General features: G+C 40.1%; 1 long non-coding RNA gene across 1 annotated transcript; it reads left to right on the forward strand.

Annotated features, from left to right (window-relative positions):
• LOC110265692 lies at nucleotides 473–6,876 on the forward strand. Its single transcript, XR_002351904.1, has 3 exons — nucleotides 473–551; nucleotides 1,770–1,774; nucleotides 6,866–6,876. It is a non-coding gene; the product is annotated as an uncharacterized LOC110265692 (long non-coding RNA).

Genomic DNA, 11,220 nt, shown 5'->3' on the forward strand with positions numbered 1-11,220 from the left:
TATTTATTTTTCATTAAATTAAATATTGTTAATGATTGTTCTTATGCATATATACATTAACAAATAAAAAGAAATTTTACATGAAAAAAAAAAAGAGAAAGGGGGATAAACCCCGCCAAATGTCGCGTGTTCCAACACTTAGTTCCATAGTTATTAAACTCGACTCGACTTAATCGGTTCGATTAAAAATCTGGTTAATTGATCGAACCGAGTCATCTTTTAGATGTTCAAACATTAGATCCGCTAAAATCTGAGTTGACCGGCCTGGATTTGGGGGAGAAGAAATTAACCCGGTCGGTTTATATAACCGCACTTTTTTCTTTTGTAACGCAAAAACCGCGTCCTAATATGATCTCAAGCCCTCAATGTCCCTCTTCTCTCAAGGATCTTTCTCCTCCCTGTCTTACGCAAGCTCAAGTTGTCTCACCTCTCTCTCGTGGTTGGTATTGTCATCGCACTCACTCACGTCTCCGGTCTCAGTCGCCGCCTTACCTGCGCTCGTCTTCGCCGGCGGCAGAAGCAGACGAAACCTGCATCTGGTCCCTCGGCTGGTGGTGGTCATTGTCTTCCCCCTAATTTGCTTGCTTTGTTGCCTTCCATGGGGTCGTCATCTTCTGGTTTGAGGTCCTCGCCGTCGCCGAACGCCATGGACTGTTGGTGAGTTCCTGCATCATCGCTTCCCCTATTCTGTCTTTTCTACATTTCCCTTTTCCCTGTATTTTGAGATGCTGAGTTTCTAATCAATTAATTTGCCTTGTTGATGATCTAAATGTTGCTGTAAATCATGACTGAACTAGGATTTGTTGAATTTGTTGCGGTAAGTTAAATTTGTTGCTGAAAATACCATTGCGCTAATTTTTTGGTTAATGAAAATCATCACTAAGTTGAATTTGTTGTTGATTATCATCATTGAATTTTGATTTTTTTTTGCTGTCTTGCTGAAATAATCACTTAGATAAATCTTTTGTTGCTGTAAATTATTTTTGAAGCTAAATTTTTTGTTGCTGAAAATTATCATAGTTGAATTTGTTGTTAAAAATTATCAATCAGTTGAATTTGTTACTGTAAGAATATATCTGATTTTTAGTATTGATTGATTTGATTCTTACATAGGCAGTATTGGTCAAGCTCCAAGTCTGTCCGATGAAAATATAGATACCGACTTTGAGATCACTCTTTAAACTTGATTTACTTATTATTTATTATTAATCCTAAACCCCTACTCCTAAATCTCATGCCTAATACTTAAAAAAATATTCCATAAACCACGTATCCTAATCTAAATAATTATAAATCTAAATTACTAAACTCAAATTCCTAATTTATACATTAATAGTGTTTTGTCCTGACACTGGGATGGCCGAGCTTTAGCTGCTCCGAGCAAACGGTCGTCGGAGAAGAAGAGCTATACGTCGGCCTGAATAAAACACCGCGGCGGGAATACCTGCAGAAGATACTCCGACGCTCAAGTCAATAAGGATCTTAAATCAATCAAAGTAAGAAATAGAAGATTGAGAGTGAGAGAACCTGACTTTTGGCCGAGGATATTAACTCGGCTTTATAGGAGTTGTTTTACCGTTTATTGTGGATAAGTCCTAGTTTGTAGGTTGGTTATGATATTTCTGTTTTAGGTTTGTTTGAGCACGTTTCTTATTTTTGAAGGGGTGAGGCCGAGCTTATCTGCCTGCGTGCCGAGCTTATCGGGCAGTTGGCGTGAGGCCGATCTAGGTTGCTCACTTGCTGAGTTTCCCGGGCGGCCGAGGTTTGAGGTAACGTATCATAGCCCCCAAGCTTGCCTTGGTTTGGACAGGACTAAGGCGAGCTTTCGAAAATGATGCCGCAAGCCTCGGTCGCTGAGTTGTCATGTATGTTCCTTACAGCCCCCAAGCTCGGCTTGGTTCTGTGTGGATGTTGGAACGTTTTTGTGTGTTAAATGGTTGCTTCGTCTTTTGCGCCAATTGACATGATTGACGTGAAACGTGCCCCGCATTCCCAGGCACCCCTATCCATTGGATTTCGTGGTCATTGAATGCCTCTCGTTTTTTACGACGAGGATTGAATGCAAAGGTTGTGTAACCATTTTGGCTACCACGGTTACTTGTTTATTACCTTTTCTTTTTGTAGTTCATATTTGCTGGTGTTTTCTGGAGAAAAGGAGTTTTTGGTTTCATTTCCTATCTGAGAATGACTAACAAAGGTCAGTGTTGAATTTGTATTTTCTTCTACTTTGTTTTGCTTTATTCTTTCTTTGTCTGAAATGGAGAAATGTGATATGGGTGATCCGTGTGGGTGGGTTGATGCTAGGGTGGGGGAATATGAGTCTCAGTTTGATGATGATGAGTCGATCAAGTTATTGGGGTCGAATTTGTGGGTTAGGAAAGGTAGTAACATTAAGATAGAGTTTTTTCCCTGTGGTAAAGAGGACCGAGTCTGTGATCAGTTGAAGGATGGGTCTTTCTTTTATATGTACAGCTGTTTGTTTACTGAGTTGTGGGTTAAACTTCCTTTTACCGAGTTTGAATGTGGGGTTTTGTATTGGTTGAACTGCGCCCCCGACCCAGCTGCACCCTAACTCTTAAGGTTTTGTACGGGCTTTTGAGATATTGATGGAGTTACTAGGTTACCCGCCTTCTCTGAGGCTTTTCTTCTCGTTGTTTCAGGCGAAGGGGGTGGGACGTGGTTTGTGGGTAAACCTTAGTAGTTATCCGCGTTGAGCTATTTTTGGTCTTTATAAATCTTCGTTTAAAGATTTTAAATCGATGTTTGTTAAAGTTAGAAGTGTACCCGAGGAGTTTCCTTTCTACCTGAATGAGCATTTGGTCAAAAAGTTTCCCTTGTCTTGGTGTCCCGAGCCTTTCCAAGCATTAGACGTAGATGATAGGCTTCCAGATGATGATATTATGATGGACTTCTTATTTAAGTCATTGGGTCCAAAGGGGTTGTTGTCGATTGCTGAGATGTTGAAATGGGATACTGATAGGCAGGCTGTGTATGATCACATAGGTAACTTGTTTTGCCATGTTTCTTTCCTTCCTTTTATAAGTCATTCTTTTCTGGTTTTGATTTGATTCCTTTTGTTCTGTAGGCGAGAAAGCTCCCACCATTACTACTTCCGGGTTGAAGTCTTACTTCAATCAACGCAAGAAAAGTGAGAAGGAGGTTTCTTCCAATTTGGGGAAAGGTCCTGCTGCTGCTGCTGTTCAGTATGGTCCTGTTCAAAAGTCAAAGCGTAAGAGGGGTCAGGTGAAGGGTAGTGTTGCCGAGATATTGGAGGGCAAGGGCGAGTCTTCTATGATTCTCCAAATGGTGGAGTCTGCCTACGAGTCACAGAAGAGGCTTCATGGATATGATGAGAACGAGCATGGGAGGTCGTTGTGGGCGAAGCTTTATCCTTTTGGTACAATGGCGGACGAGCTCTGCTGTTTTCCGGATGACATGAAAATGATCGATGAGGTTGGTCGAGCCGGCGTTAGTCGCTTTCTTCAGGTATATTTATTTGCCTTTTTTCGGTGTCATTTGTGTTCTGTTGTGGTATTGTTATTGATCATTTTTCCCTTGCAGGTGATTGGTGCTCGAATTGTTGCCATTGGTAGGGCACAAGAGCTTGCCTTGGGCCGCGAAGAGAAGGAGGCGTCGCATCTTGAAGAGCTGTCTGGTATTATTAAAGAGAAGGAGAAAAAGATCTCTGAGCTGTATTCCTCCATAGAGCAGGTGAAGTTGGAGCTTGAGGAGGAGAAGCGTGTCCATATGTTTTCTTCTTCGCGAGTGAAGACTTTGGAGTCAGAAAATGGTCAACTATCTGCTCGGGTAAAGGAATTGGAGGGTGAAGTGTATGAAGCCTTTGCTCAAGGCTTCGAGCGTGCTGCTTCTCAAGTTAAGGTTCTGTTTCCAGAGGTTGATGCTTCAAAGCTAGACACTATGAAGGTGGTGGCTAACGGGGAGCTTGTGGATGATGAAGCTGCTGAGAAAGATAGTGGTGGTTCAAGCATTGGGGATAAGGCAGAATAGGCCTTTATTTTATGATTGTTGTAGACTCTGTTTATGGTGTTATGAATTTCAGACTTGTATCTGTTTGTTTTTGTTATTTTGGATGATTCTGAGTATCATTCTCGGCCTTGATATTTCGTTTTCCGAGTATAAAGCTCGGTTTGAGAGTGACTTGTTTGGTTTTTTATGAAAATATGATATTTTCGTTAAGTTATGATATGTTGTGTCGTGATAGCGATTGCTTGTATGTGTTGAGGGTGGCTGAAGCCATTTCTTGTCTGATCAGTTTGTTAATAAGGAGAGCAGAGGCTCTGATATAGGGCTTATGATGGAGTGAGCCCTTAGAATTCGCTTGGATAATTTGTTTGTGTTCTTCCGAGTAATATACTCGGCATGCGCATGTTGGCTTCCGAGTATGAAGCTCGGATTTACCTTGAATTATCGATTGGAGTATGTGGTAACTTGTCAAGATAAAGAATGCTTTGATACGTAATGTAAGGTACATTTGTGGCGTCCGGCCTCGTTAAAACCTCTCCGAGTAAAACCCCATATGTTTTTTGGGAAAAAACCTTCGGAGGGGAAAAAGAGTGCCATCATCCATGTGTTTACATCATATGTTATGATTGGTATTCCCTTAGTGAGGAGATATTCCATGTTCCTGGAAGTTGATCTCCGTTAAGGGTTTCTAGCTTGTAAGCCCCCCTTCCAAGATTTTAGAGAACTCGGAAGGGTCCCTCCCAATTTGCTGCTAATTTGCCATGTGCTGGAGGTTTTCAAGCTTCTTCTGTTCATCTGAGCACGAGGTCCCCTTTGTTGAAAGACCTATAAAGTACCATTTTGTTGTGTCTTTGCTCTATGTATTGTTTTCTGGCTCGCTGCTTTACGGCTGAGATGTCTCTTTCTTCTTCCACAAGATCCAGCTCCGTTGTTTGAGCTTGTAAGTTGTTTGATTGATTGTAAAGTTTGGCCCTTAACGTCGGAACGCTGACCTCTACTGGGATCAGTGCTTCTGCCCCATATACCAGCCTGAAAGGAGTTTCCCCTGTAGCAGTTTGAATGCTGGTGTGAATGAGGTCGGCCCATTCCCCTTTGGTTTCGCTGAGCTTTTTCTTTAGGCCCTGTAAGATAATTCTATTAGTTGATTCGACTTGCCCATTAGTTTGTGGGTGCTCGACTGAGCTGAAATGATGTTTAATATTAAAATTTCTTAAAAAGGCAGCGAGCTTATGGTCGGTAAATTGTCTCCCGTTGTCCGAGATTATCTCTGTTGGGATACCGTATCTACATATAATGTTTTTCCACAAGAAAGATTGCACTTTCTCTGCCGTTATATGTGCTAGTGGTTGTGCTTCTATCCACTTAGAGAAATAGTCTATTGATACCAAAAGGAACTTTACCTGGCCTGGAGCTTTCGGAAAGGGTCCGAGGATATCCAATCCCCACCTATCGAAAGGCCAGCTTACCTCTATAGTGTGGAGATCTTCGGCTGGGATCTTTGAGAGGGTGGCATGCTTTTGACAATTATCGCATGCTTTGACTTTAGAGATACAGTCCCTTTTTATCGTCGGCCAATAGTATCCTGTTCGCAATATTTTTGCAGCCAGTGCTCGGCCGCCGATGTGGTTTCCACAAACCCCCTCGTGTGTTTCTGCCATAACATCTTCGGCTTCATCCCTGCTAATGCATTTGAGGAGTGGTTGGGAGTGTCCTCGCCTGTACAGGGTATTTCCGAGTACGCCGATGTGGTTTCCACAAACCCCCTCGTGTGTTTCTGCCATAACATCTTCGGCTTCATCCTTGCTGATGCATTTGAGGAGTGGTTGGGAGTGTCCCCGTCTATATAGGGTATTTTCGAGTATTGTATAGAAACTTGCTCTTCTTCAGAAGAGCGGCAAGTTCAGCTCCTCGTTTGGTATGGCACCTGTGTTGATGTAATTGAAAAAAGGTGTTCTCCAATCTGGTACCTGCATGACACTTAAGATTGTTTCTTGCTCGAAACTCGGCTTGTCGAGTGTTAGTTGTGACAGGGCCGGTGTGTTTTCCGCCTGCCTTGTTGTGGCCAACTTAGATAACACATCGGCCCTAGTGTTTTGTTCTCGGTTTATATGAATAATATCAAATTTATTGAACTTTGAAATGAGATCCTTTGTTATGAGCCAATTGATGCGTGAGCATCTTGTCTATCTTTTCCTAGTGAATTTGCATCTAAACTGTTGAATTTAATTAAGAATTAATTATATTTTAGCCACTATGGATGCTATTTTGAGTTTTGTGAAATTTTATTTATTTTAGGTAGCATTTGGCGGAATTTGATGGAGTTTCTGCAGAGAAAGAGAAGAAGCCAAGGAGATGACCAGCGAATACCGACGCGGACGCATGGCTGACGCGACCGCGCGGAATGGAGGAAATAGCAATGACGCGATCGCGTGCCTGACGCGATTGCGTGGACTGGAATCTGCACAAATGACGCGAACGCGTGGACGACGCGGACGCGTCACATGAGCGACCTGCAGAATTGACAGAAAATGCTGGGGGCAATTTCTGGGCTGTTTTAACCCAGTTTGCAGCCCAGAAAACACAGATTAGAAGCTGCAGCATGGACAATTCAAGTGTTTCCCATCCATCCATTGAAGATTTGATTATTTAAATTAATTCAAATTTAAATTCAAATTTTAATTCTAAGAAAAGATATTATTTTAATTTTTAGTTTTAGATATTAGATTTTAAATTTATTAGGATTAGTTATAAAAAGGGAGAAACTTTCCTTCCTTTGTAGAGGTCCTGGGGAGATTCCACCTCATCCCAGGGAACATAATTGACAATCCTAATTTTCTTTCTTTTCTATGAGCAACTAAACCTCCACTGTTAAGGTTAGGAGCTCTGTCTATTTGTATGGATTGATTTTATTGCTTTTTCTATTTTAATTTATGTATGGATTTATAATTTAAGAATTGTTTTCGCTCTTTATTTTATGAATTTGGGTGGAACGGAAGTATGACCCTCTTTCTATTTGAGTTCTTGTAAAACTTGAAAAAGCTCTTTACTTGAACAACAGCTTGAAAATAATTTCTCCTAAATTTTAATTATCTAGATTTATCGGGATACGTGACATATAATCCTTTCATTTTTGGGTAATTAGAGTTTTTGTGGCATATAAACTAGAAATTGATTATCACCCTCTAATTGCAATTAATTGACCAAGGAATTGGCAGTTAAGAAATTTTAGGGGAGACTAGGAAAGTCTAAGGAATTAGAGTCTAGTCACATACAGTTTGCCATAAATTAAATCCTGCATAATTAAATTAGTTAGTAAGAAAAGTTAATCCGGAAAAATAGATAACTCTGAAACTTTAACTATTTTCTCCATATTTTATTCCCAACTTATTTATCTGCCTATCTTTAATATTTTTTATATTGTTTAATGTCTTTTATACTGCATCTCAACACTATTTTCTATTTGTCTAACTAATTCTATCAAACGCTATTGTTGCTTAATCCATCAATCCTCGTGGGATCGACCTTTACTCACGTAAGGTATTACTTGGTACGACCCGGTGCACTTGCCGGTAAGTAAGTATGGTTGTAAATTACCGCACCAAGTTTTTGGCGCCGTTGCCGGAGATTGACTGTGATTAACAACTATTAGTTGTTTGATTATTTAGATTAGGCGTTTTAATTTTAATTTCAAAAAAAAAAACTGTTTTATTATTTTTCGAAAAAAAAATAATTTTCAATAAAAATTTATTTAATAATAATTTAATACTAGTAATTTTTTTTTAATTTCTGAAATTAAGTTTGGTGTCTCCTAGTTAATTTTATTTTGATTCTTCTTATTTTAATTTTTAGAATTTTGTTCTTTTTTTCTTTGCTTTCCTGTTTATCACATGGTGCGTTTAATTCTTTTTGGTGTGTTGTACTAAGGAAAAATAATGGAGAGAGATCATATGGGTTACTACTCACACCCGAGTAGTGATTCATATCCTTATGAATGGGAAAACTACCCAAATTTAGGTTGGCAAGGTCAAAACCAAGGAAACCTCAGTGCTCCATATTCCAACTATCAAGAGCCACCACCTCCATATTCATATCAAGAACCACCACCTCTCTATCCGTATCATGAACCATCATCTTTCTACCCATATCAAGAGCCACTATCTCCCTATCCATACCAAGAACCATCCTCTTTTTACACTTATCAAGAACCATCACCTCCTTCTTATTCATCTCAAATACCATCAGATCTTGAGTTTCTCATGAAAGAATGCTTACATGATATAAGGACAAGTGTCAAAAATATAGAGAAGCATATGCAGTCGATTATCAAGTACCAGGAAGAGGAACAAGCAAATTCCTTCCCAAAAGATACAATGCAAGATCCTATAGAAGAAAGTGAGGAAATCAATCAAAGGAGTTCATACTCCAGTGAACTAGAGAACTTTCCATCCTCACACATAGAAGAAGAGGAAGATGCAAAAACAAAGGAAGAAGATGCACCCACAAAGGAGGAAGATACACAACCTCCCATGCCCTTGGTAAGCAATGAAGAAGAGATTGAATTAAAAGAAAGCTACCAAGAAGAAGAGGTTGAAATTGAGGAAGCTTGCAAGGAGGTGGTAGAATTCAAAGTAGAACACAAGGGAGTAGAGCTTGCAAGACCTCTTCCAAAGCCATCACCATCCAATACAACATTCAAGTGGGTAAAATTTCTATCCTTAACCCTTACTTTCCAACTTGAATATGGGCTACTAGAGACGGATGGTCAACTTAGAGCTCTTTGTGGCATTAAGAGTGAGAGAAAGATGGTTAGTGGTAAGAGTTGTCAAGCAAGGTTCAACATGGTTGCATGCTCCGAATTGAAGTGCAAAAATTGGTGTAGAGCTAATTTGAATGGGTCTAGAAGGTTGTTTGGATGCCTCTATGAGAATTCAGATTGCTTGCCACCCGGTGGGAACAATGGTGATACACAAGAAGACGGGTGTAAAAGCAAGGTTTGGGACCCTGGAATTCATTCCCACAATCAACACTCTTGGGGCCCTGTCACTTGTTTCCACTTGCTCAAAGGCGTTATGCGCCTCATTTGGGATCTCGGTAGCCATTGGAATTACAAACATTGGTGGAGATTCCTGGATCAGTACAAGCACAAGCCACCATGACAAAAAGCTCACAACATGTCCAACTTAAGGACTTTAACTAAAAGTGCTTGGTGGGAGACAACCCACCGTGGTATGATCGTTCTTTTTTATTCTTAGTTGTTTTTCGTAGTAGTAGTTTTTACTTATTTGATTTTTATTAAGTTCTTACTAATTTTCTGATCGTACAGCTATTTTATCACAGGAACCGAACACCTCAGGCTATTTAAAAAAAAAAGAGAAGAGAGGCACACGACGCGATCGCGTCATTGACGCGAACGCGTCAACCAAGCGTGCGTGAAAAATAAATTTGAACAGAGAGTTGCGCGGGAGTGGCGCAAGAACGATGCCTCTAGCACAAACAAGCCCACGCGGACGCATGGCTCACGCGACCGCGTCATTCATGATTTTTGCCACTTCACGCGACCGCGTCATCCACGCGGACGCGTGACCCGAAAAATCGACATAAAAGGTGTCTGGACAGAGAGTTAAGCTGGCTTGAGGCAAGAAGTGTGCTAAAAGCACAAATTTGGTCACGCGGACGCGTGCCCGACGCGTCCGCGTCATTTGCATACATGGCCATCCACGCGGACGCGTGCCTGACGCTAACGCGTCATTATGAAGAACGCGCGACGTACACGATCGCGTCATTGACGCGAACGCGTCGCTTGCGCCGCCCAATTTTCTTCTCTCTCTCTCCCAATCCTAATTCTCTCTTGTTCTTTTATCCTTTTATTTCTTTTTCTTTCTACATAATAATTTATCTCTTTCTATTTTCAGTTCTTCTTTGCTTGAGGACAAGCAAACCTTTAAGTTTGGTGTTGACGCTTCGCTTAGAAGTTTTCTGTTTATTCCTATAGCACCAAAAGGGAGGCAAATCATCATCACGGAGGAGCACAACATGAAGAATAAAGCGACCGCTAGGATAATTAAGGTGGTTGAGTTCCTTTCATTTTTTCCTCTCTCTTTTTCTGTTATGTTCCGGTTTCCTGTTATTTTGCTTTGTTTGTTGCATGATCCTTTATTAGTTAGAATCCTAGGACTAGTTTAGTTTTCCTATTGCTTTAATTCTGAAAAGATGTCTCATGTATTACTCACTGAGCTTAAATCAAAAATAAAAAAAATATAGGAGTGATATATTGTATGAGAAAGTGGGTCTATATTGAATAATAGTCTTATTTACTTAAATGTGGTGGTATTTTCTGTGATTCTGAATGTATGACATGAACAGTGCATATTTTTTGATAGTGAAGTTTATGAATGTTAAAATTGTTGGCTCTTGAAAGAATGATGAAAAAGAGAAATGTTATTGATAATCTGAAAAATCATAAAATTGATTCTTGAAGCAAGAAAAAGCAGTGAAAAACACAAAGCTTGCAAAAAAAATAAAAAAATAAAATAAAAATAAAATAAAATAAAGAAAAAAAAAAGAGAAAAAGAAAAGGCAAGCAGAGAAAAAGCCAATAACCCTTTAAACTAAAAGGCAAATGGGTAAAAAGGATCCAAGGCTTTGAGCATTAATGGATAGGAGGGCCCAAAGGAATAAAATCCTGGCCTAAGCGGCTAAATCAAGCTATCCCTAACCATGTGCTTGTGGCGTGAAGGTGTCAAGTGAAAAGCTTGAGACTGAGCGGTTAAAGTCGTGATCCAAAGCAAAAAGAGTGTGTTTAAGAACTCTGGGCACCTCTAACTGGGGACTCTAGCAAAGCTGAGTCACAATCTGAAAAGGTTCACCCAGTTATGTGTATGTGGCATTTATGTATCCGGTGGTAATACTGGAAAACAAAATGCTTAGGGTCACAGCCAAGACTCATAAAGTAGCTGTGTTCAAGAATCAACATACTGAACTAGGAGAATCAATAACACTATCTAAATTCTGAGTTCCTATGGATGCCAATCACTCTGAACTTCAAAGGATAAAGTGAGATGCCAAAACTGTTCAGGATTACAATTGTAAACCCCGCTATAAGAGAAGACATGGGCTTAATCGAACTCTCATTCTCATGCAAATTCACATCCTAAGCTTATATTAGTGTTGGTTGCTTGAGGAAAAGTAACAGTTTAAGTTTGGTGTTGTGATGCGTGAGCATCTTTCCTATCTTTT

Source organism: Arachis ipaensis, chromosome B08, assembly GCF_000816755.2.
Source record: "Arachis ipaensis cultivar K30076 chromosome B08, Araip1.1, whole genome shotgun sequence".
NCBI classification, from domain to species: domain Eukaryota; kingdom Viridiplantae; phylum Streptophyta; class Magnoliopsida; order Fabales; family Fabaceae; genus Arachis; species Arachis ipaensis.